General features: G+C 36.9%; 1 protein-coding gene across 2 annotated transcripts in view; it reads right to left on the reverse strand.

Annotated features, from left to right (window-relative positions):
• The window catches only part of ZPLD1 (zona pellucida like domain containing 1), a 552,784-nt gene that overhangs the window by 97,353 nt on the left and 432,212 nt on the right, over positions 1-23,219 (reverse strand). For both annotated transcript variants that reach the window (XM_047875473.1, XM_047875475.1), the window contains one exon: positions 7,272-7,364. The gene's annotated coding sequence lies outside the window, so the exon portion shown is untranslated. The remainder of the gene's footprint in view (positions 1-7,271; positions 7,365-23,219) is intronic.

Genomic DNA, 23,219 nt, shown 5'->3' on the forward strand with positions numbered 1-23,219 from the left:
ATTTGATTTTCTCCTTTTCAAGGGGGAAGCTGACAGGCTTAATGGACACATCTGTTCATATTGAATTGTTAGGGTAATGCAAACACCTTAAAAACATGTTTGCTCTAAATATCTGAACAAGCCAGTCTTAACTGAATTAAAAATTTTAATTTTTTTATTGAAGTATAATTAATATACAATGTTATATTAGTTTCAAGTGTATAATATAGTGATTCAATATTTCCATACATTACTCAGTGCTCATCACAGTAAGTGTCCATTCATCTATTGATGAACAACTTAGGTTGCTTCCATATTTTGGCTATTGTAAATAATGCTGCAATAAACATAGGGTGCATGTATCTTTCTGAATTAATGTTTTTGTATTCTTTGATGGATAGTCAGAAGTAGGATCACTGGATCATATGGTATTTATATTTTTTCTTTTTTAAAGTAGCTCCATTCTGTTTCCCACAGTGGTTGCATCATCTGCACTCCTGCCAACAGTGCACAAGAGTTCTTTTTTCTCCACATCCACACGAACACTTGTTATTTCTTCTCTTTTTGATTCTATCCTGACAGGTGTAAGGTGATATTGATCGTGGTTTTGATTTGCATTTCCTTGATGATTAATGATGTTGAGCATTGTTTCATGTGTCTCTTGGCCATCTGTATGTATCCTTTGGAAAAATGTCGATTCAAGTCCTCTGCCAATTGTTGATTGGATTGTTCGTGCGTGTGTATTGAGCTGTATTTCTTCTTTATATATTTTGGAGATTAATCCCTTGTTGGATATATCATTTGCAAATACATTCTTCTATTCTGTAGGTTGTGTTTTTGTTTTGTTGATGGTTTCCTTTGCTGTGCAAACGTTTTTGTTTTGTTTTGTTTTGTTTTTGTTTTTGTTTTGGTGTAGTGCCAATAGCTTATTCTTGTTTTTGTTTCCCTTGCCTGAGGAGTAATATCTAAAAGAATGTTTCTACAATGGATGTCAAATAAATTACTGCCTATGTCTTCTAGTAATTTTATGGTTACATGTCTCACATTTAGGTCTTTAATCCATTTTGAGTTTAAGTTTGTGTGTGGTTATAAGAAAGTGGTCTGGGTTCATTCTTTTTCATGTGGGTATCCAGTCTTCCCAGCACCATTTTTTGAAAGGACTGTCTTTTCCTCATTGTATATTCTTGCTTCCTTTCAAATTAAAACTTTTAAGATGACTTTATAGATTTTAAAACACATATTCCCTGTAGCTCAGAAGATTGAAAATATGATACTATTAACAAATTTTCTAAATAGGAGGGACTCAAGAGTAGAAATCAGATTGGGAACACAAGCTGGGAACTTGCTTTGAAGCTACCTAGAAAAGAAATCAGACGCATTTTATATTGTGTGTTTATTGCTAAGTCTTAAAATTATCTTTTTGAGAAAGGCACATGGTTTTAATACAGATTGTATGTTTATTTGGGAGGCATGGGGAAGTCTTTGGAGACTATTGGGACCTAAGTGCCCCTACCACCAAGTCATGCTTTGTCATTTTAGGGAGAAAAAATAATTTTCCTACTACCCTCCTAAATTTTCACTGGGTCCCTTATAACAAAAGACAGATTAACAAGAGAGAAACAAACAGAAGTTTATTATCATGTATACCTTATGTAAACATAGGAGATCTCCAGGGGAAAAATGAGTAACTCTGTGATGTGGCTTAGAATTCAGGCTTAAACACCATCTTAATAGGGAAAGTGGAGGGGGAATGTAGGCCTCTGAGGGAATAGTAAATGATTTTTAGGAAAGATAAATGAGCCCCTAGAAGAATAGGTGTGGTTGTCTGTGACCAAGTTTGCCTGGGTGTGATGTCACTTCTATTCTCCTGTCCTGTGATGAGTCAATCCTCCCTGAATGGTATAACTCCCTGGGAGGGATTGATTACAATTGAGTTCCCATGAAAAGATATGTCTTTGGACAGATAAGTGGAGCTCAGGGGCAGCCTCTCCCTGTATGTGCTGCTTTTCAAGAGCCTGCAGCTAAAAACAGTCAATATACCAAAGAGTATTTGGAGGTGGTGTGTCCTGAACTTCTAGAACCATATTTTGGGTAGGCATATTCTGCCATTTTTCATCATTAACTCTGAAAATTGATAAATCTGCCAATATAACAAGAAGGGTGTGACAAATTAACCCTTTGGCCTTTTACAAACATCCCTTTAGAGGCCTTCTTGAAGTCTAAAATACATTTACATTTTTTCAATATCCAATATGTTGTCAACCCTACCATCATCACATAATGGAAATAATTCTCAATAATTCTTCTTTCAGTCAGCATCAGAAAATCAAGACACTCAAGATCTTATCCAAGAATATGGTCATTAACTTTTTGTTGCATTATCTAAAGGCCTGGCAAGAGAAATGATATTAAAAGTGACCATCTGAGAATATGTAGTCCATCTAATTCACAGGTCATATATTAAACTCAATCCTATCTTTGGATCAAGATATAGAGCCAGAAAGCTATATAAATGAACATTACCCTACACCCATGCAGAATCATTTTCTCTGAGTTATGCCTCAATATTCAGCCCTAAATTTATATATAGGGTCCAAATGAGAGAAAAACATATTGCATGCTACCATCGTAATATAAAACCAAGGTAAAATTATTGCCTTTTAGATTACTCAGGGCCTCTCACATTGAAATTTTTAGAATAGGAAATATAATATTTCCTTTTCAATATGACTTAAGGTTGCCTGCGAATGGCAAGGACATGGTTTAGCCTAGAACTATGTTCATTTAAGGTAGCGTGGAGAAGTCTGAAGGAAGGTAAAAGGACCTAACACCCCCCGAATCAAAAATAATGTTTCTTTTAGCATTTAGTACCTGGGAGGACCTCTGAGTCAAGATGACAAGCCAACCATATGTGTTGATTATTTTTGTCTCTGAAAAATTTACTAAATTAATTATAAGAGAATAAAACATAATAACTAAAACTGAGTAGTGGCAATCCCAGGGCATACCAACTCCATTGTTATTTCTTAGGGACCATTATTCATTTACTTAATTACCTTCTTGAGCCATATGGGCATTTGAGTGTATAGACTGTCCACAACAAAAAAAGGAATCACAAAGGGAAGGTAGTACAACAAAATGATGGTGCAGGGAAAAGAAGCAACTGCTCAGAAAAGTAAGGTTGGAAAAAGATATGGCTGAAGTGGAGGTTGGAATTTCTAAACACCAAGACAAAGATAAGACATGGGGGTTAAAAAAAATGAGTGTTAATTAAAAGGCAGGATCCCACCTCTTTCTATCATCATCTGGCACCAAAATATCTATTCCTTGGACCAAAAAATTAAAAGTCTCTTCTCTAAAGGATTTCCCAAGACCAGAAGATAATATCTCAAATTCTGGAGAAAGAATTTTTTTACAGTTGTAACAGTCACATACCTGCCCAGCTGCACTAAAGTAAACTTATCAAAAGCCCCATGGGGCACCTTGGTGGCTCAGTCAGTTAAGAGTCCAACCTCAACTCAGGTCATGATCTCACAGTTGGTGAGTGTGAGCCCCCCTCCCCCCACCCACCCACCTCCCACCATCAGGTTCCCATGGATTCTGTGTCTCCCTCTCTCTGCCCTTTCCCCGCTTGCGCTGTATCCCTTTCTGTCTCTCAAAAACTAAATAAATGTCAAGAAAAAGAAAAAAAAATTAAAGCCTCAACTGAAATTTATATTGTTTTATTTTTAAATATGAATTGGCAGCAAAGTATGAAATTTTGAGGCCAGCTGCAACATGAAACTAATGTTAGAGAAATGTTATTCTAGAGGAATTGGGCATAATTTAAGGAGTAGAAGAGAGCATTAAAATAATGGAAATAATGTCCTCAGAAACAAATTAGTGTATATAAAAATAAAGATGATAGATGATAGATACTGTGGCAGGAGGAGAGGGCAATCCAATGTCTCCTGAAATTAAAAACAGATAGCATCTTTTTAAAAGTTAATAAAAATCATTGAGAGATAAAAATATTAAAATATTACCCCCAAAATAAAAAACAAATACATAAAATGAAAGAATATATAAAAGATATAAAGAGTGCATCAGTATAACATCCAAGAGGTCCAATAGCTAACCAACTAGAGTTCAGATGATAAGACCAGATTAGACAAAGATATGAAAATCATCAAAGGAAAAATGCGTGAGAATTTCTCAGAATTGAAGGACATGATCTCAGGATTGAAACAGTAGACTGAGGGCTCAACATGATAAATGGAAAAATACCTGTATCTGGACACTTTGTTGTGAAATTTTGGAGTGCCAAAGATAGAAAATTCAAAAAGCTTCTGGGGGGATTAAAATTTACCCACAAATGAAGGAAAATGAGAAACAGAAGACTTATCATCAATACTAGATGCTAGAAAGTGGTACAGCAGTGCTTTCAAAATATGAGAGAAAATGACTCTTAACCTAGAGGAAAGTCCCAAATTATAAGTTTGAGTCAAGAGCCAGTCTAGATTGTTAGAGCAGGAAAACCAGCTAGTGGTTAAGGATAGTGGCCTCACAGAAAGGGGGTCAAGAAAGAATATGTAATATAAACAATATTTTTTAAATAGTGTTAGGATACAAGGGAAAATAGTGAAGAGATGGGAACAGGGAATTTCAATGTACAAAAGCCTGATTGACTTTTCAATTTACTATTCTCATATAGTCAGAATAATGTGAAAATGTATATTAGCTATCAAAATTTAAAACTAATCTACAGGCCAAATTCAGAAAATATGTATTTTATATAATGGAATACATTTTCATCAACCTTGATTTTGTAAAAGTAAAAATGACAGAAGTTGGAAGATGAGGGAGAGTGGATGAGAAGGGCACAGGTACTAATACCCTCGTCTTACAAAACATGGAGTCAAGAGATACAGTTTACAGTTAATGTAGGAAAAAAAATGATGCAAATATGTAAATTAAGATTAGAAAGGTAGCCACTAAAGGATTGAAAAATAATAACATAATTTAATGAAAGGATGGAGGCACTGATGGGGCATACTGGATAGCTAAATCCTTGCTATCATGGCAGAAAATAAATAGAAGCTGTCAAAAAGTAATTCATCAAGAAATAATAGTGTAATCATATTATTTAGAAATGTTAAGATGACAACTCAGACTAAGAGCTGAAAGAATTAAAAATGGATACTTGTGGAGAGGAACACTGTAGTAGGTAAACTTTGTTTTCATCATAAATAGTTCTACATAACTTTTTATTTTATTTTTTAAAAGTTTGTTTATTTTTGACAGAGGCAGCACGAGTCGGGGAGGGGCAGAGAGAGAGGAGAAGAGAGAAAATCCCAAGCAGGCTCCAAGCTGTCAGCGTAGAGCCTGACACGAGGCTCAAATTCACAAAACTGTGAGATCATGACCTGAGCAGAAACCAAGAGTTGTATGCTTAACCAACTAAGCCCCCTTGGCATTCCTACATAACTTTATTTTTAAATAGTTGTGTGTATTTCTTTGACAACTAAACAATATAAGATTAATTCAATACCTGTAACTGTCAAAATGTACTAATAAAGGTACTAACATTTAATATATTAATCTCTTAAATACTATGGCTTCAATTTATCTCTCTTGTACCCATTTACTTCTGAAGGTTAGCTAGGGGGTTTGAGACCTACACACTATTTTTTAGACGTAATTTTATCTAATACATTTCTCAAATATCTAAGACAGAACCTCTGAGGTTCTAAAATTGCTGATCGAAAATAATTTTCAAACCGTAAATGTATCTTCCCTCAAGAATTTCACAAACAAAAGTAAATTCGCCTAATGAAATAATGAGAAATACTTATAAGTGTATGCATAGAATTATGGAATGAGGAGTAACCCATTTGGTAATTCCTGAGAGACAAGTTCTCAAACTTGGCTATACAACAGAATTGCCTGCATTTGAAAAAATATACCCTATTAAATTAATTCTCTGGGGCCCCATGTGCAGGGTTTTAAAAATAGCATCCAAGTAAAATGCCACCAAGACTAAGAGCCACTGTCCTAAAAAGGGGGGCTATTTTTTTAGTGTTTCCATAAGGAATTGCTTCTCAACATTTCTGGGGTAATTTATATGTTTCTTTGGAATCAGGAGAAAAATCACTTGAGAAATGGAGAAAACAGGAAAAAGTATAATTCTCTTGTAAGAACCAAAATGTAACAATCAACATAGAAACACACTGGTTCAAAAGAATCTACTAGTCAAGTGGAAAGCAGGAGCAGGAAACAGTGACAGGAGACTCAAAAGTTGAGGTTGACACTTCTGAGAACCAAACAGGAGCAGGAAGAGTGAATTTCCTTATCTACTCCAGCAGTATTTTTCATGGCTATGGTCATGTTGTAAGTGTGTGTTCATAGCCCTGTTAGCTACTAACAGTGAGCCATGCTTGAAAATAAAGTAAATATTAATCAATTTGTGTGCATAGTACATTTTAAACAAATCCTATATGAGTTATCTCCTAAGAAATAACAAGTTTAAGAAGCAAAATAAATGCTTACATTGGCAATTTTGGCACATAATGCTACAGTGAGTGATGTTCATTTTACTCGGATTCAGAATGTTACCTTATTTGAATATAACCCAGTATTCTTCACTGGTGTTTATCTGTGTTTGAATATGTACTATAGGCTAAAGTGCTTTATAAATGCTACTAAATTTAAATTTACTTCATTTGTATTTGTAATGATTTGTTTATATATCCATAAAGACTATGTACAATGTTGGAAATATTTTAAGGATCATTTATGATTTGTAGAATTCCCAAGAATTCCAATTTGTCTTTGGCAAACCCCAAAGATTAATATCTGTTAGGAATTTAGAAACGTCACACATTTCCTTTATGCTAAAAGTCATTGTAGTAGTGATTGTGGGTGTTCTAAAAAAACCAAGTCTTTACATTTCTTTCAAGTGAGAACTTGCTGACTAATGAGGGCAATGGGCTTTGGGAAGAAGTATGTGTGTATGCTGTGGGGGTGAGGGTTGTATTGATGGAGCTATGGCCTTGGACCAAGGAGGAAACAGCTGCACAACTCAGGAAAAGGTCTACGTGGGTGCAGTCTCTAATGAAGAAACTAAGGCAACAAAATAACAGTCGTCCTCCTGAATTCACAGATCTGAAAAAAATATATGTAGTAGCCATTATCTCCTGGTGCTTCACTTAGTCAGCTTTTCCACCATTTCTACAACAAAATAATCGAGTTCAGACCTCACAAGTATGTTCTAACAAGAGTCCCTTTACCTGTTAAGAAAGAGATGGCCATACCTGTAGCAGAGAAATATCCATCCATTTTTGATGATGTGCTCCCTCTTCTCCATTGAGTTTGTAATTAACTTTTAATTGAAATTTTAATGAAATCTGAGATACAGAATAAGAGTAGAGGTAATTAATATTTAATATTAAAAATGTTAGTGCAGAAAAAAGTTGGTGAGTCTTATTTTCTTTTCTCAAAAATTGGCAATCATATACGCTACTGTGTTTATCTTGTCACCTTATCCATCAAAGAATCTGAAAGGTAAGTACTACAATTAGTCACAATAAATGACGTAAGACATTTGTTTAGCGTAATTGATTTACCTTCCTTTTTATTATTCATATTTTGATAGTTCTGCTTCAAGTGTTTATCATGGTTCTGAGCTTTGCTAACCTACCTCAGTGGAGTACTAAGGAGTAGAAGAGAACACACATTTTTTGAAAACATAATATTCCATATAGTTTCCATACTTTACTTAATACAATAATGCTATGAGGTTTGTGTTATTATTCCCATTTTATGGATGAGAAAACAGATTCAGGTGATTTTAATGAATTTGAAAAGCAAACAAAAGCTAATTTTCTGTAAATCCAGAGCTGGATTTAAATCATAGATGTTTCTTACTGCAAAGCCCATATTCTTTCCATGGTGCCACAACACCATTTCCCTGCAGTTACTCTCAGAGAATTGATGAAGGATATTTTATCTGTTTGTGATTATGCTACTAGTAAAGTAGGTAAATTCTCTCCCTCTCCCAGTCTCTCTCTCTCTCTCTCTCTCTCTCTCCCTCCCTCCCTCCCTCCCTCCCTCCTTCTCCCCCTCTCCCTCTCCCTCTCCCTCTCTCCCTGTGTCTCCCTCTCTCTCTCTCCCTCTCCCTTTCTCTCCCTCTCTCCGTCTCTCTCCCTCACTACCCTCCCACTCTGTCATATGCACACACTAAACAATACTGAGCAAAAAGATTCAAGATACAGGAAAAACAGAACATTCACACAATTGGTTCTGAGCCCCTGCCTGACACCTGCTACAATGACATTTTTGTTCACTCTCAAATCAACCTAGGAAAGCTGCGTAAATGGACATTAGGTCCAGAGGACCATGCAAAGCAAAAGAGAGGGCAAGAGCCCCTTATTTATGCCCTCTGAAATCAGAGGTGGAGGACCATGGTGTGTGGTAATGTCAGAGGTTTCTCCACAACTGTGGCATATGAGAAGACTGAAATCATTCTCATTTTCTCTGCGATGCTGTGGATCTATCCGAAAAGAACAAAAATTGAACAATTTACCTTTCTGTTGCTATCCTGCCCAAACAGAATGTGATTATTAAACCTTGTGAGAAGGCAATCAGAATGAGTGAATGTGAAAATGAAACTGTTAACAAATAAGCCTGAAATGTAAGTTGGTAAGGGACTTTGAAATATAAGTTTGCTACAAATGAAACTTCTCCAGATTCTGATTATTATGGCCTCTTTCTAGGGACAGAAGAGGAAAACACATTCACACAGCTTCAATTATCCTTCACATTACTGGAAAGATACTGTAAGGTGGATGATAATGATACAATCAAAGCAAATGCTATTAAACAAAATGAAACGTTATAAACCATTGCAATTAGAGAAGTACAATTTAAATAATCCATAAGTTTTCAAATGATAAAAACTATTCTTATAGGACTTAGAGCTCCATTTGTTCCTTTCCTTCCCTAGCTGGTAAATTCATCTAGCTACTTATTTATTTATTAAAGTCAAGGGAGCTGCTCCATTGTCACATTTCATTAAAGGTGGTCTTGAGCCGAGCACAACAGAAAGCCATGATTGTGTTGCAGAGCTCCCCTACAATTAGACACTCACTGAAATGAAATGACTCCATCTCTGATTAAGTAGATTTTTATAATTAAATAGACTTTACTTGAACTAGTAAAGCTGATGGGCAAAAAATATGTTTTTCTGCCTTATACAGAATTAGTAATTCCTGTATACATTCCAGATTTTTCATCTAGCTGTTTTTAAACATTTTAAAAAATTTGTGATTAGTTTTTTCCATATACAGAGCAATTATATATTTAAAATACTCTATAAGGCAGGCTCAATCATTTTTTATTGGCTCCTCTGAAAAGTGGGTCAAGACTATCCTTTCACTTGTAAATGGAGAAAAGGGCACATACTAAGTTTAAGTGAATTGATCAAGGTCCAATCATAAGAATAATTTATGAATGATGTTTTTAAATTCCTGGATGCTATCAAAGCGTTTAAAGGAAAACAAAGTGTGAAATGAAGCTATTTGATTACTCCTTTAATGAATATGGTTAGCCATGATGTCTCAGATCCAGGAAGTTGAAGATGGTCAAATATATGAAAATGTGAAGAATTATAGGATTAGTTATCAGATCAACTTTCAACAACTACAAACACCAAAACTAAAATACAGTCCTACCACATAGCCATGGTTTGACTGAGAAGCCACATACTCATAAGTCTTCCACGTATGTGTTTACTCATCAGGTAGTTTAGCAAGTCGGCTTCTAAAACATGTTACACGTAACTATCAGCTTTGTCAGCTTTGGCCCATAGAACCAGGGATTATTTTTTGAAATTATTTTTATTGCCAGGAATAATTAATGAAATGGTATACAGTAAAGGTCCTCGCAGAAGCAGTGGCTCACCCATGTAAACATGGACTCTGTATTTAAGTATGGTCATTATCACACACCTCAGAGACGTCTTGTTGATGATATCCTGCAAGTTAAACACTCTCTTAAACCAAACCCGGTCCCAGTTCTTCTGCTAACAATTGAAGGCAACAGAAAACTGCAAATTACTGATTAGGAGTTTTGAATTACTCTAATCCAGACACTTCAGTAACTCTTCAGTGCAAGTAAAAGCAAGCGTAAAAACTGGAAAGAGCAGACTAAAAAAAAATGAAGGTCACATAAGAAAAACCAATTACAAGTTTTTTAGATCCTTTCATTCTTCTGTCTGTTTTGCAGTAGGCACAGACTAGGTGCCAGAGACACCATGGAGGAAGAAAAAAGGTTGGTCTTGCCTTGGTGAGGCTTACTTTTGAATGTCAGAGAAATATTCTTTAATTCCGTTGAATTGTTTTTGAAATTAGGAATAGAGAACAATATATAACATAGGCAAAATTTCACTCTACTTCCTTTCCCTTTCTTGTGAGTCATCAGATGCTGAGGCTCTGAATTCAGTTGGTGTGGCCTCTGGCAAATTACTTAACTTCTATATGCCCAAGGTCCTCACAGGAAAATGGGAGAAATACTTACACCTATCTTGTTTTGTTTTGTTTTGTTTTTTTCAAAGAGAGAGAGCAAGCGGGGGGTGGGGCAGAGAGAGAGGGAGACAGAGGATCTGAAGCAGGCTTTGCACTAACAGCAACAAGTCCCATGTGGGGCTTGAACTCACGAACCCATGAGATCAAGCCCAAGCTGAAGTGGGACACTCAACTGACTAAGCCACCCAGGCACACCTAACTGCACCTATCTTAAAGGGTTATTGTGAGATTAAATGTGTTAACCAATGTAAAATACTATATGGAACAATATGTGGCATACAGTAGAACTTAATAAATGTTAGCATTTCCCATTGTGAGAGTTATTATGATTTTCATTACAACCTTCTGATTTGTATTCTTAAGTGGTTAGAGAAAAAGTTGTAAGAGACAGCAAACACCTCAATGTTACAAAGCCCTGGTAACTGAAGAGCTAGCTCACAGAAACTCTGAATCAGGAGTGTCACCACATACAGGGTGAGTTTTACCCACTATGCAATTGGGCAAATCTGCTATGAATAACTAGGGGCACTTAAAAGTCAACAGTTACTTGCCTATAGGACTCAGAAGCACTTTTGGGGGCAAAAAGGACCTGATCATTGGAAAAGAGAGAGCTGAGCCCACAAATGTGGTATGAGGCTATTGGGCCAGGAAGAGAACAGTGAGGTGATGCTGCACACTGCAAATATCTTCTCAAATTGCTCTTCAGTCTAGTGCTCAGGTTCTTACTCCAGTATTTCTTTGGGGGAAGTAAAAGGTAAATCTTCCTCCAAGTTGCATCTCCTTGAGAAAGTTCAAGGTGCCAGCACCGTCAGCATCAGCAAATCCCTCTAAGACACGCTGGGCACCATGGACACTGAACGAGTCTGGATGCTGCCTTTGGCTTGAGAGCCCACAGGAGCTCCTCCATGACAAGACAGAGCTGAATAGGAAACCCAGAGCAAGTACCGCAGTGTGACCAAGAGTGCTGGGACCAGAGGTCATGTGAAACATTCTCCTTAAAAAACCCAATACATCTAAGTGAAGAATCTGAACATTTCTAGACTTTCTGCAAAGCAGGCATTAGTTTGTCTACACAAATACTGACTTGTATATGTTATTTGATGCTGTTGTTACCCCTCAGTTTGTGTGCTTTAAGGTATTCTAACTCCCTTGCTCTTTGGAAAGCACTTTAGAATTTTTTAGTGGATAAACATTTTTAAAAGTATTATTAAAGTGTTTCAAATTCTACCTATAGTTTGGAAATAGCAATATTTTTCTCGCTTACTTTCAATAAAGAATAAACCTTACATCCTTTCCTGGGAAGCAAAAAGTATTTTGTGTCATTTGTAAAGAAGATAAGGTTGACTGTCATGTAGCAATTCTCCATCCTGCATCATTTTTGGCACACAGATAATACTACTTTTAATTTGGGTTGTGGTTTAGCAACTATAAGCACAAAAGATATTGCTTTCTAATACTTGTCTCCAGGGTAATATAAACTAATCCAGGAGACAGACTCCATCCTTGTGAAAAGATGGCTAATTCTAGGCTAGGGAAGTTTGAAAGTTAAAATTAGATACTCTCAGCTCAGTGCATAGTTTTTGGTTTCTTGCTAAACTGAATGATTTTTAAGTAAGTGAATTTTTAACAAACACACTGAAATATGGTTCCCAGTGAGAAATGTCCTTCACAAAAGTTCATGTATTTAAGAACTATTATTCCAACTTATTCCAATTAAGAATACTTATTCCAACGAAGATTATTACTTAAAACTTGATTAGAATTAATCTTGGAAAATTTTTCCAGAGGTATTCTACAAACTATACAAAATACCAGACTCATCAAGATAAATTATATGGCTCCATTCTGATCCTCGATATAATAATCATGTTTAGTCCAGAATCACTTTTGACCTTTTCAGGAGCACAGAACCAATCTAAGTAAGAATATGCTTCACTGAAGTTTTTCAGGAGGAAATTCCCTCAAAGGACATGCCTAATGAGAGTTGCAACAAAGTATTGAAAAGTAATAAAATAGTTACAAATGCTTATAATCTCCTGATAAATTTTAAGAGGCCAGATTCTCATTTGCCCAAGCTTAAAAATATGCATTACGGAATATATATAATTTACAACTTTCTATCAGAAACATGAATTTCAGCAAGGCTGAAGGCTGAAACAAGAAATTGTATTTTGGAGTTGGGTCATTTTGAAAATTATGACCAAATAATTCTAAAAATGGGCAATTACCTTATATCAGCCCTTTGTAAAATCTTTTTTCCTGTGGTTAGGTTTTGTGGCTGGGTATTTTCTGGTAAAAGAAAAAGTCAAACCAGTGACATTCCACTAACTCTACCCTCCTCTCCACAGCCCTTCTTGATTCAGGTTTGGTATGTGGGGTTTTGCTGGTGGGTTCTCCACATATGGTGGTTTTTGTATAGGTAAAACTGTTATCTCCTGGGTAGCTTGAGTTAAATTTTAAGTTTTCTTTTATTTCTAAAAATCTTCATACAGATAGACTCAAGTAGACTAAAAATCAAGCTAATTATGAAACTTATGTTTTATCAATATATTATATGAACTTCTCAATCTGTTTTAATGTGAAAGTAATTCCCTCTACTGGGAAACAATGTTTATACTGATCTATGTCAGTCAGTAAATTAAGAAAGTCATAGTTCTGATGAAAGCAACATTTTCTAGAAAGGGGTCCTTCACAAAGGACTTGAACAGACATTATTCGAAAAAAGATACACAAATGTCCAAAGGTACATGAAAAAAAATGCTCAACATCACTAATCACCAGGGAAAGAAATACAAAACAAAACCACAATGAGATATCACCTCACATCTGTTGGAATGACTATTACCAGGAAGACAAGAGATAACAAGGGCTGGCAAGGATGTGAAGAAAAGAGAACTTTTGTGTTCTCTTGGTGGGAATGTAAATTGGTGTAGCCACTATGGAAAAGAGTATGGAGGTTCCTCAAAAAAATAAAAATAGGGGCGCCTGGGTGGCGCAGTCGGTTAAGCATCCGACTTCAGCCAGGTCATGATCTCACGGTCCGTGAGTTCGAGCCCCGCGTCAGGCTCTGGGCTGATGGCTCAGAGCCTGGAGCCTGTTTCCGATTCTGTGTCTCCCTCTCTCTCTGTCCCTCCCCCGTTCATGCTCTGTCTCTCTCTGTCCCAAAAATAAATAAAAACGTTAAAAAAATTAAAAAAAAATAAAATAAAAATAAAAATAGAATTACCATATGATCCAGCAATCCCACTTCTAGGTTATCCAAAGGAAATGAAATTACTATCTCAAAAAGATATCTGTGTTCATTGCAGCATTATTCATAATAGCCAAGACATGAAAACAATCTAGGTGTACATCCATCACTGGGTGAATTATATACATATATATATATATATATATATATTATATATAATATTTATAATGTATAATATATAATCAACAATAAAAGAAAAGAAAATTCTGCCATTTGCAACAGTGTGGGTGAACTTGGCATTATGCAAAGTAAGATAAAGACAACTACTGCAGAATCTCACTTGTGTGTAGAACCTTAAAAAATCACACCCACACACCCACACACATACACACAGAGATATAAAATCAAATTCATAGAAACAAAATTTAGATTTGGTGGTTGCCAGGGGCAGGGGTGTGAGGGTGGGGAAATGGGTGAAGGTGGTCAAAGGGTACAAACTTGGAGTTATAAAATGAATTCTGGGGATATAATGCACAGCATGGTGACTATAGTTAACAACACTGTACTACATACTTGAAAGTTGCTTAGAGAATAGATCTTAAAAGTTTCACCAAGCAAACAAAAACAAAAAAATGACAACTATGCTGAGTAATGGATATGTTAACTAACCTTATTGTGGTAAACATCCATAATATGTATGTATAGCAAATCACCATGTAGCACATCTTAAACTTATGTAATATTATATATCAATTATACCTCAATAAAGCTGTAGGGGGAAAGTAAATGAGAAAGGGGAACATTCAAACACAAAAGGGGAGAAATAATAACTTGGGCATCTGGCATAGTCCTAGCATCACACTGTTTGTGATAAAGTTTTAGCACAAATACCAAACTCACCACCATCTGCCCATGAACGTCAGTGGATTCTGGCTGCACACACAAAAGCAGAGGATGGCCACATCAGAGCTAATCTACTATTGACATATGGAAGATGTATGAATGCAGCCCCCTGATGATCAAGAAGGAAGCAGGAGCTGGAAGACTACCAAAAGCAAACAGCTTTCCTTCTCTCTGCAGGCATATATGCAAAATAAATCACTCCTGAGATGGTGATTAATGTTTTATATTTGTCTACTTCTCCTTCCAATAAAATTAAATTAACGTACATCTAGTTACTTATGAGACTGAGTTCTTACTGCCTTCTCCAAGGCTAGTTTACTATTTATGAATGTGGTTAGTTGTTGTGCTTTTTACATCTCTTTAATGGTCTTGATAATGGTGAAGACATTAGAAGTTACTGTGTTTCCTCCATTTACTGGTCTTTGTCTTAGACTCCCCTGGGGTGAGGTGTGTGGTGATCTGACAAACAGACCCATTCCTGTGCTTCCAAATCTGTTCTCTTCCAATGGCTTGTGTGTCCCTACTGCTTCTAACACAGCAGCTCCCTGTGAACTGAGGTATTCTCAGCTAACATGTTGATCTGGAGTTAAACTTGTATGAAATCCAATGTAGAGTGTCATTGGTTATTCTGCCTCATATCTTTATGTAGCTTCAAACTCTCATTTCCCCTACTTGATATTGGCATTGAATTATAAATCACTTCCATTGAATACTTAATCAGGATTAGATTTTGTTTGCATATTTCCATACTGAAATGGTGATGTGCAGATGTCCATGTCAATAAGTTGTCATGAGCCTTATTCCTTGGTTCTCTGACTGGAGTGTTTGAGTAATGATGTAAATAATGTGAAAAAATGATGTAAAAATATGAGAGCCTGGTAAAGACCCATGTCCTCTCCTCATTATCTGAGTAATCTGGTCATGGTCCTTAATCTCTGTAAATCTTAGGTTCTTCATCTGAAAAATAATTTTCTGCCTCATAGTGTGGTTGTGGGATGAATCAAATTCACACAGATAAAAAACCTCACACATGGTAAACACTTGACAAATGGTACCCGACAGTAAATATTTTTAATTTCACAACTCCTGATAAATCAATACATCGACAAATTCTATATAATTATTTTTAAAACTACTAATATATTGATAAATTATGTATATGATATATGAATTCATTACATTTCCTCAACAGTCACCTAATTTAGACAAAAAATAATTAACATTGCATTTTCTTTGATGTGTTTTTAGAAGATAAGTAATAGTAGGTTAATGGAGGAGAGAATAGAAACAGTTCATAAGAGAATATAATTAACAGATATGTCTATGTGTTATCAACACATGAATCTCATAAATGCTCAGTTTTGTAAAATCCAACCATAACTCAGAACCCATTAATGGTGGCAGTACATGCAGAGCCATTGTAAACAGAGGATCAAGCTTCTAATTCCATATTAATTCTAATATGAGTTTCCTTCTGTATCATCTTAAGATATATTTTTATATTTTCAGGTACCAGATTTCAATAATACCAAGTTTTACAAATTTTCTTATTTTTATCTTTCTGTAATATTGAGATTTGTATATGATATTATAAATAATGTTAATAAATATGATTGTCATATGCATATGTATAACATATGTATAATAATTTGAGCTAATTGAAACGTATTGCTGACTTTGTCAATCTAAAACATGTACTGTAGGTAATTTCCATGAGTGCATTTTTCAAAATTGTGAAAAATAATATTCTTTGTACAATGTGAAGCAGTCAATATATTAATATTCCAGTCCCTGTTTCCAGCATATTCTCAGGGCTTCTTGAACAGGAGAGTGCTATATTCTTCCAGAAATCTTTCTTTTGGGGGGTATCTTTTCTCCAATTATGTAGCAACTTAGCTAAAAATGTAAGACTATGGATTTGAATTTAAAGAATGACAGCTTAGTAACAAGATAGTCTGAGATGATGCTCAAGAAGATGGACAATTCTCCTATTTTGTTTATTTGTTTTGTTTTGTTTGTTTTTATTTTAGTATAGTTGACACAATGTTACATCAGTTTCAGGTATACAGCATAGTGATTTGGCAAGTCTCCATGTTATGCTATGCTCACCACAAGTGTAGTTATCTTCTGTCACCATACAATGTTATTACAGTGCTATTGACTATATTCTGTATGTTGTACCTTTTATTCTCATGACTTATTTATCCTACAACTGGAAATTTGTATCTCTCATTCTCCTTCACTCATTTTGCCCATCTCTCACCTCCCTCCCCTTTGACAACCATCAGTTTGTTCTCTGTATTTACAGATCTGATTATGTTTTTTGTTTGTTTATTCATTTGTTTTATTTGTTTGTTTTACATTTCACATAGAAGTGAAATCATATGGTATTTATCTTTTCTGTCTGATTTACTTCATTTTGTATAATACCCTCCAGGTCTGTCCATATTGTCACAAATGTCAAGATCTTATCTTTTTTAGAGGGATCCTGGGAAGATGGCGGCGTAGGAGGATGCTGGGCTCACTGCGTGTCCTTCTGATCTCTTAAATTCCACCTACACCTGCCTAAATAACCCAGAAAACCACCAGAACACTAGCAGAATGGAGTCTCTGGAGCCAAGCGCAGACGAGAGGCCCACGGAAGAGGGTAAGAAGGGCGGCGAGGTGGTGTGCGCTATATGGACTGGCGGGAGGGAGCCGGGGCGGAGGGGTAGCCTGCCAGCCAAGCAGAGCCCCCAAGTCTGGCTGGCAAAAGTGGAGGGGCCGGACGGAGTGTGTTCCGACAGTAAGCAGGACTTGACATCTGGAAGGTTATAAGCTAACAGCTCTGGTCGGAGAGCGGGAGGGCTGGAGGTCAACGGGAGGGAGAGTTGTTGAGCCCCGGAAGACAGAGCTCAGCTTGGTTGGGAACAAAGGCGCTCGCCAGCGCCATCTCCGTTGCCCAGCCCCCAGCCAAAATCCCAAAGGGAACCAGTTCCTGCCAGGGAACTTGCTTGCACCACCCAAAACTGTGCTTCTGCGGATCCTTCCCTCCAGCGGGTCTGACTCCCTCCCGGTGCCACACGGCCCCTCCCGAAGCGGATCTCCGAAGGAAAAGCGAGCTGAGCCTGCCCCTCTCGCCCATGTGCACCTTGCTGATCCACCCCAGCTAATACGCCAGATCCCCAGCACCAAAAGCCTGGCAGTGTGCAAGTAGCCCAGAGGGGCCACGCCACCCCACAGTGAATCCCGTCCCTAGGAGGGGGGAAGAGATGGCACACACCAGTCTGACTGTGGCCCCAGCGGTGGGCTGGAGGCAGACATCAGGTCTGACTGTGGCGCCGCCCACCAACGCAAGTTATTCAAGACAGCACAGCGGAAGTGCCCCTCAGTCCCGCACCACTCCAGGGACTATCCAAAATGACAAAATGAAGAATTCCCCTCAGAAAAACGTCCAGGAAACAACAACAGCTAACAAACTGATCAAAAATGATTTAAACAATATAACAGAAAGTGAATTTAGAATAATAGTCATAAAATTAATCCCTGGGCTTGATAACAGTATAAAGGACAGCAGAGACTCTCTTGCTACAGAGATCAAGGGACTAAGGAACAGCCAGGAGGAACTAAAAAAGGCGATCAATGAACTGCAAAATAAAATGGAGACAACTATGGCTCGGATTGAGGAGGCAGAGGAGAGAATAGGTGAACTAGAAGATAAAATTATGGAAAAAGAAGAAGCTGAGAAAAAGATAAAAAAATCCAGGAGTATGAGGGGAAAATTAGAGAACTAAGTGATGCACTGAAGAGAAATAATATACGCATAATTGGTATTCCAGAAGAGGAAGAGAGAGGGAAAGGTGCTGAAGGTATACTTGAAGAAATAATAGCTGAGAACTTCCCAGATCTGGGGAAGGAAAAAGGCATTGAAATCCAAGAGGCACAGAGAACTCCCTTCAGACGGAACTTGAATCGATTTCTGCACGACACATCATAGTGAAACTGGCAAAATACAAGGATAAAGAGAAAATTCTGAAAGCAGCTAGAGATAAACATGCTCTAACATATAAAGGGAGACCTATAAGACTCATGACTGATCTCTCTACTGAAACTTGGCAGGCCAGAAAGGAATGGCAGGAGATCTTCAATGTGATGAACAGAAAAAATATGCAGTTGAGAATCCTTTATCCAGCAAGTCTGTCATTTAGAATAGAAGGAAAGATAAAGGTCTTCCCAAACAAACAAAAACTGAAGGAATTCATCACTACTAAACCAGCCCTACAAGAGATCCTAAGGGGGATCCTGTGAGACAAAGTACCAGAGACATTGCTACAAGCATGAAACCTACAGACATCACAATGACTCTAAACCCATATTTTTCTATAATAACACTGAATGTAAATGGACTAAATGTGCCAACCAAAAGACATAGGGTATCAGATGTATAAAAAAACAAGACCCATCTATTTTCTGTCTACAAGAGACTCATTTTAGACCTGAGGACACCTTCAGATTCAGAGTGAGGGGATGGAGAACTATTTATCATGCTGGGAAGTCAAAAGAGAGCTGGAGTAGCCATACTTATATCAGACAAACTAGACTTTAAATTAAAGGCTGTAACAAGAGATGAAGAAGGGCATTATATAATAATCATAGGGTCTATTCATCAGGAAGAGCTAACAATTATAAATGTCTATGCGCCGAATACAGGAGGCCCCAAATATATAAAACAATTACTCACAAACATAAGCAACCTTATTGATAAGAATGTGGTCATTGCAGGGGACTTTAACACTCCACTTACAGAAATGAATAGATCATCTAGACACACGGTCAATAAAGAAACAAGGGTCCTGAATGATACATTGGATCAGATGGACTTGACAGATATATTTAGAACTCTGCATCCCAAAGCAACAGAATATACCTTCTTCTCCAGTGCACATGGAACATTCTCCAAGATAGATCACATACTGGGTCAAAAAACAGCCCTTCATAAGTATACAAGAATTGAAATCATACCATGCACACTTTCAGACCACAGTGCTATGAAGCTTGAAATCAACCACAGGAAAAAGTCTGAAAAACCTCCAAAAGCATGGAGGTTAAAGAACACCCTACTAAAGAATGAATGGGTCAACCAGGCAATTAGAGAAGAAATTAAAAAATATATGGAAACAAACGAAAATGAAAATACAACAATCCAAACGCTTTGGGATGCAGCAAAGGCAGTCCTGAGAGGAAAATACATTGTAATCCAGGCCTATCTCAAGAAACAAGAAAAATCCCAAATGCAGAATCTAACAGCACACCTAAAGGAAATAGAAGCAGAACAGCAAAGACAGCTTAAATCCAGCAGAAGAAGAGAATTAATAAAGATCAGAGCAGAAATAAACAATATAGAATCTAAAAAAACTGTAGAATCTAAAAACACTGTAGAGCAGATCAACGAAACCAAGAGTTGTTTTTTAGAAAAAATAAACAAAATTGATAAACCTCTAGCCAGGCTTCTCAAAAAGAAAAGGGAGATGACCCAAATAGATAAAATCATGAATGAAAATGGAATTATTACAACCAATCCCTCAGAGATACAAGCAATTATCAGGGAATACTATGAAAAACTATATGCCAACAAACTGGACAACCTGGAAGAAATGGACAAATTCCTGAACACCCACACGCTTCCAAAACTCAATCAGGAGGAAATAGAAAGATTGAACAGACCCATAACCAGCGAAGAAATTGAATCAGTCATCAAAAATCTCCCAACAAATAAGAGTCCAGGACCAGATGGCTTCCCAGGGGATTTCTACCAGATGTTTAAAGCAGAGATAATACCTGTCCTTCTCCAGGTATTCCAAAAAATAGAAAGGGAAGGAAAACTTCCAGACTCATTCTATGAAGCCAGTATTATTTTGATTCCTAAACCAGACAGAGACCCATTAAAAAAAGAGAACTACAGGCCAATATCCCTGATGAATATGGATGCAAAAATTCTCAATAAGATACTAGCAAATCGAATTCAACAGCATATAAAAAGAATTATTCACGATTATCAAGTGGGATTCATTCCTGGGATGCAGGGCTGGTTCAACATTCACAAATCAATCAATGTGATACATCACATTAATAAAAGAAAAGATACGAACCATATGATCCTGTCAATCGATGCAGAAAAGGCCTTTGACAAAATTCAGCAACATTTCTTGATAAAAACACTCGAGAAAGTTGGGATAGAAGGAACATACTTAAAGATCATAAAAGCCATTTATGAAAAGCCCACAAATAACATCATCCTCAATGGGGAAAAACTGAGAGCGTTTTCCCTGAGATCAGGAACATGACAGGGATGTCCATTCTCACCACTGTTGTTTAACATAGTGTTGGAAGTCCTAGCATCAGCAATCAGACAACTAAAGGAAATCAAAGGCATCAAAATTGGCAAAGATGAAGTCAAGCTTTCCCTTTTTGCAGATGACATGATATTATACATGGAAAATCCGATAGACTCCACCAGAAGTCTGCTAGAACTGATACAAGAATTTAGCAAAGTTGTAGGATATAAAATCAATGTACAGAAATCAGTTGCATTCTTATACACTAATAATGAAGCAACAGAAAGACAAATGAAGAAACTGATCCCATTCACAACTGCACCAAGAAGCATAAAATACCTAGGAATAAATCTAACCAAAGATGCAAAAGATCTGTATGCTGAAAACTACAGAAAGCTTATGAAGGTAATTGAAGAAGATATAAAGAAATGGAAAAACATTCCGTGCTCATGGATTGGGAGAATAAATATTGTCAAAATGTCAATACTACCCAAAGCTATCTACACATTCAATGCAATCCCAATCAAAATTGCACCAGCATTCTTCTCAAAGCTAGAACAAGCAATCCTAAAATCCATATGGAACCACAAAAGACCCCAAATAGCCAAAGGAATTTTGAAGAAGAAGACCAAAGCAGGGGGCATCACAATCCCAGACTTTAGCCTCTACTACCAAGCTGTCATCATCAAGACAGCATGGTATTGGCACAAAAACAGACACATAGACCAATGGAATAGAATAGAAACCCCAGAACTAGACTCACAAATGTATGGCCAACTCATCTTTGACAAAGCAGGAAAGAATATCCAATGGAAAAAAGATAGTCTCTTTAACAAATGATGCTGAGAGAACTGGACAGCAACATGCAGAAGATTGAAACTAGACCACTTTCTCACACCATTCACAAAGATAAACTCAAAATGGATAAAGGACCTGATTGTGAGACAGGAAACCATCAAAACCTTAGAGGAGAAAGCAGGAAAAGACCTCTCTGACCTCAGCCATAGCAATTTCTTACTTGACACATCCCCAAAGGCAAGGGAATTAAAAGCAAAAATGAACTACTGGGACCTTATGAAGATAAAAAGCTTCTGCACAGCAAAGGAAACAACCAACAAAACTAAAAGGCAACCAACGGAATGGGAAAAGATATTTGCAAATGACATATCAGACAAAGGGTAGTATCCAAAATCTATAAAGAGCTCACCAAACTCCACACCCGAAAAACAAATAACCCAGTGAAGAAATGGGCGGAAAACATGAATAGACATTTCTCTAAAGAAGACATCTGGATGGCCAACAGGCACATGAAAAGATGCTCAACGTTGCGCCTCATCAGGGAAATACAAATCAAAACCACACTCAGATACCACCTCACGCCAGTCAGAGTGGCCAAAATGAACAAATCAGGAGACTATAGATACTGGAGAGGAGGTGGAGTAACGGGAACCCTCTTGCACTGTTGGTGGGAATGCAAATTGGTGCAGCCACTCTGAAAAACAGTGTGGAGGTTCCTCAAAAAATTAAAAATAGACTTACCCTATGACCCAGCAATAGCACTGCTAGGAATTTACCCAAGGGATACAAGAGTACTGATGCATAGGGGCACTTGTACCCCAATGTTTATAGCAGCATTCTCAACAATAACCAAATTATGGAAAGAGCCTAAATGTCCATCAGCTGATGAATGGATAAAGAAATCGTGGTTTATATACACAATGGAGTACTACATGGCAATGAGAAAGAATGAAGTATGGCCCTTTGTAGCAACATGGATGGAACTGGAGAGTGTTATGCTAAGTGAAATAAGCCATACAGAGAAAGACAGATACCATATGTTTTCACTCTTATGTGGATCCTGAGAAACTTAACAGAAACCCATGGGGGAGGGGAAGGAAAAAAAAAAAAAAGAAGTTAGAGTGGAAGAGAGCCAAAGCATAAGAGACTCTTAAAAACTGAGAACAAACTGAGGTTTGATGGGGGGTGGGGGGGGGGGGGGGGTGGGTGATGGGTATTAAGGAGGGCACCTTTTGGGATGAGCACTGTGTGTTGTATGGAAACCAATTTGACAATAAACTTCATATATTGAAAAAATAAATAAATAAATAAATAAAGAGACAATAATTTTTTTGAAAAAAAAGATCTTATCTTTTTTATGGCTGAATAATATTCCATCATATATATGTGCACACACACACATACACACACAAACTCATACACACACTCCACATATGTATATCAAAGCAAACCAAGTGTCAAGTTCTCCTGTCT

Source organism: Prionailurus viverrinus, chromosome C2 (genome assembly GCF_022837055.1).
Source record: "Prionailurus viverrinus isolate Anna chromosome C2, UM_Priviv_1.0, whole genome shotgun sequence".
NCBI lineage: Eukaryota > Metazoa > Chordata > Mammalia > Carnivora > Felidae > Prionailurus > Prionailurus viverrinus.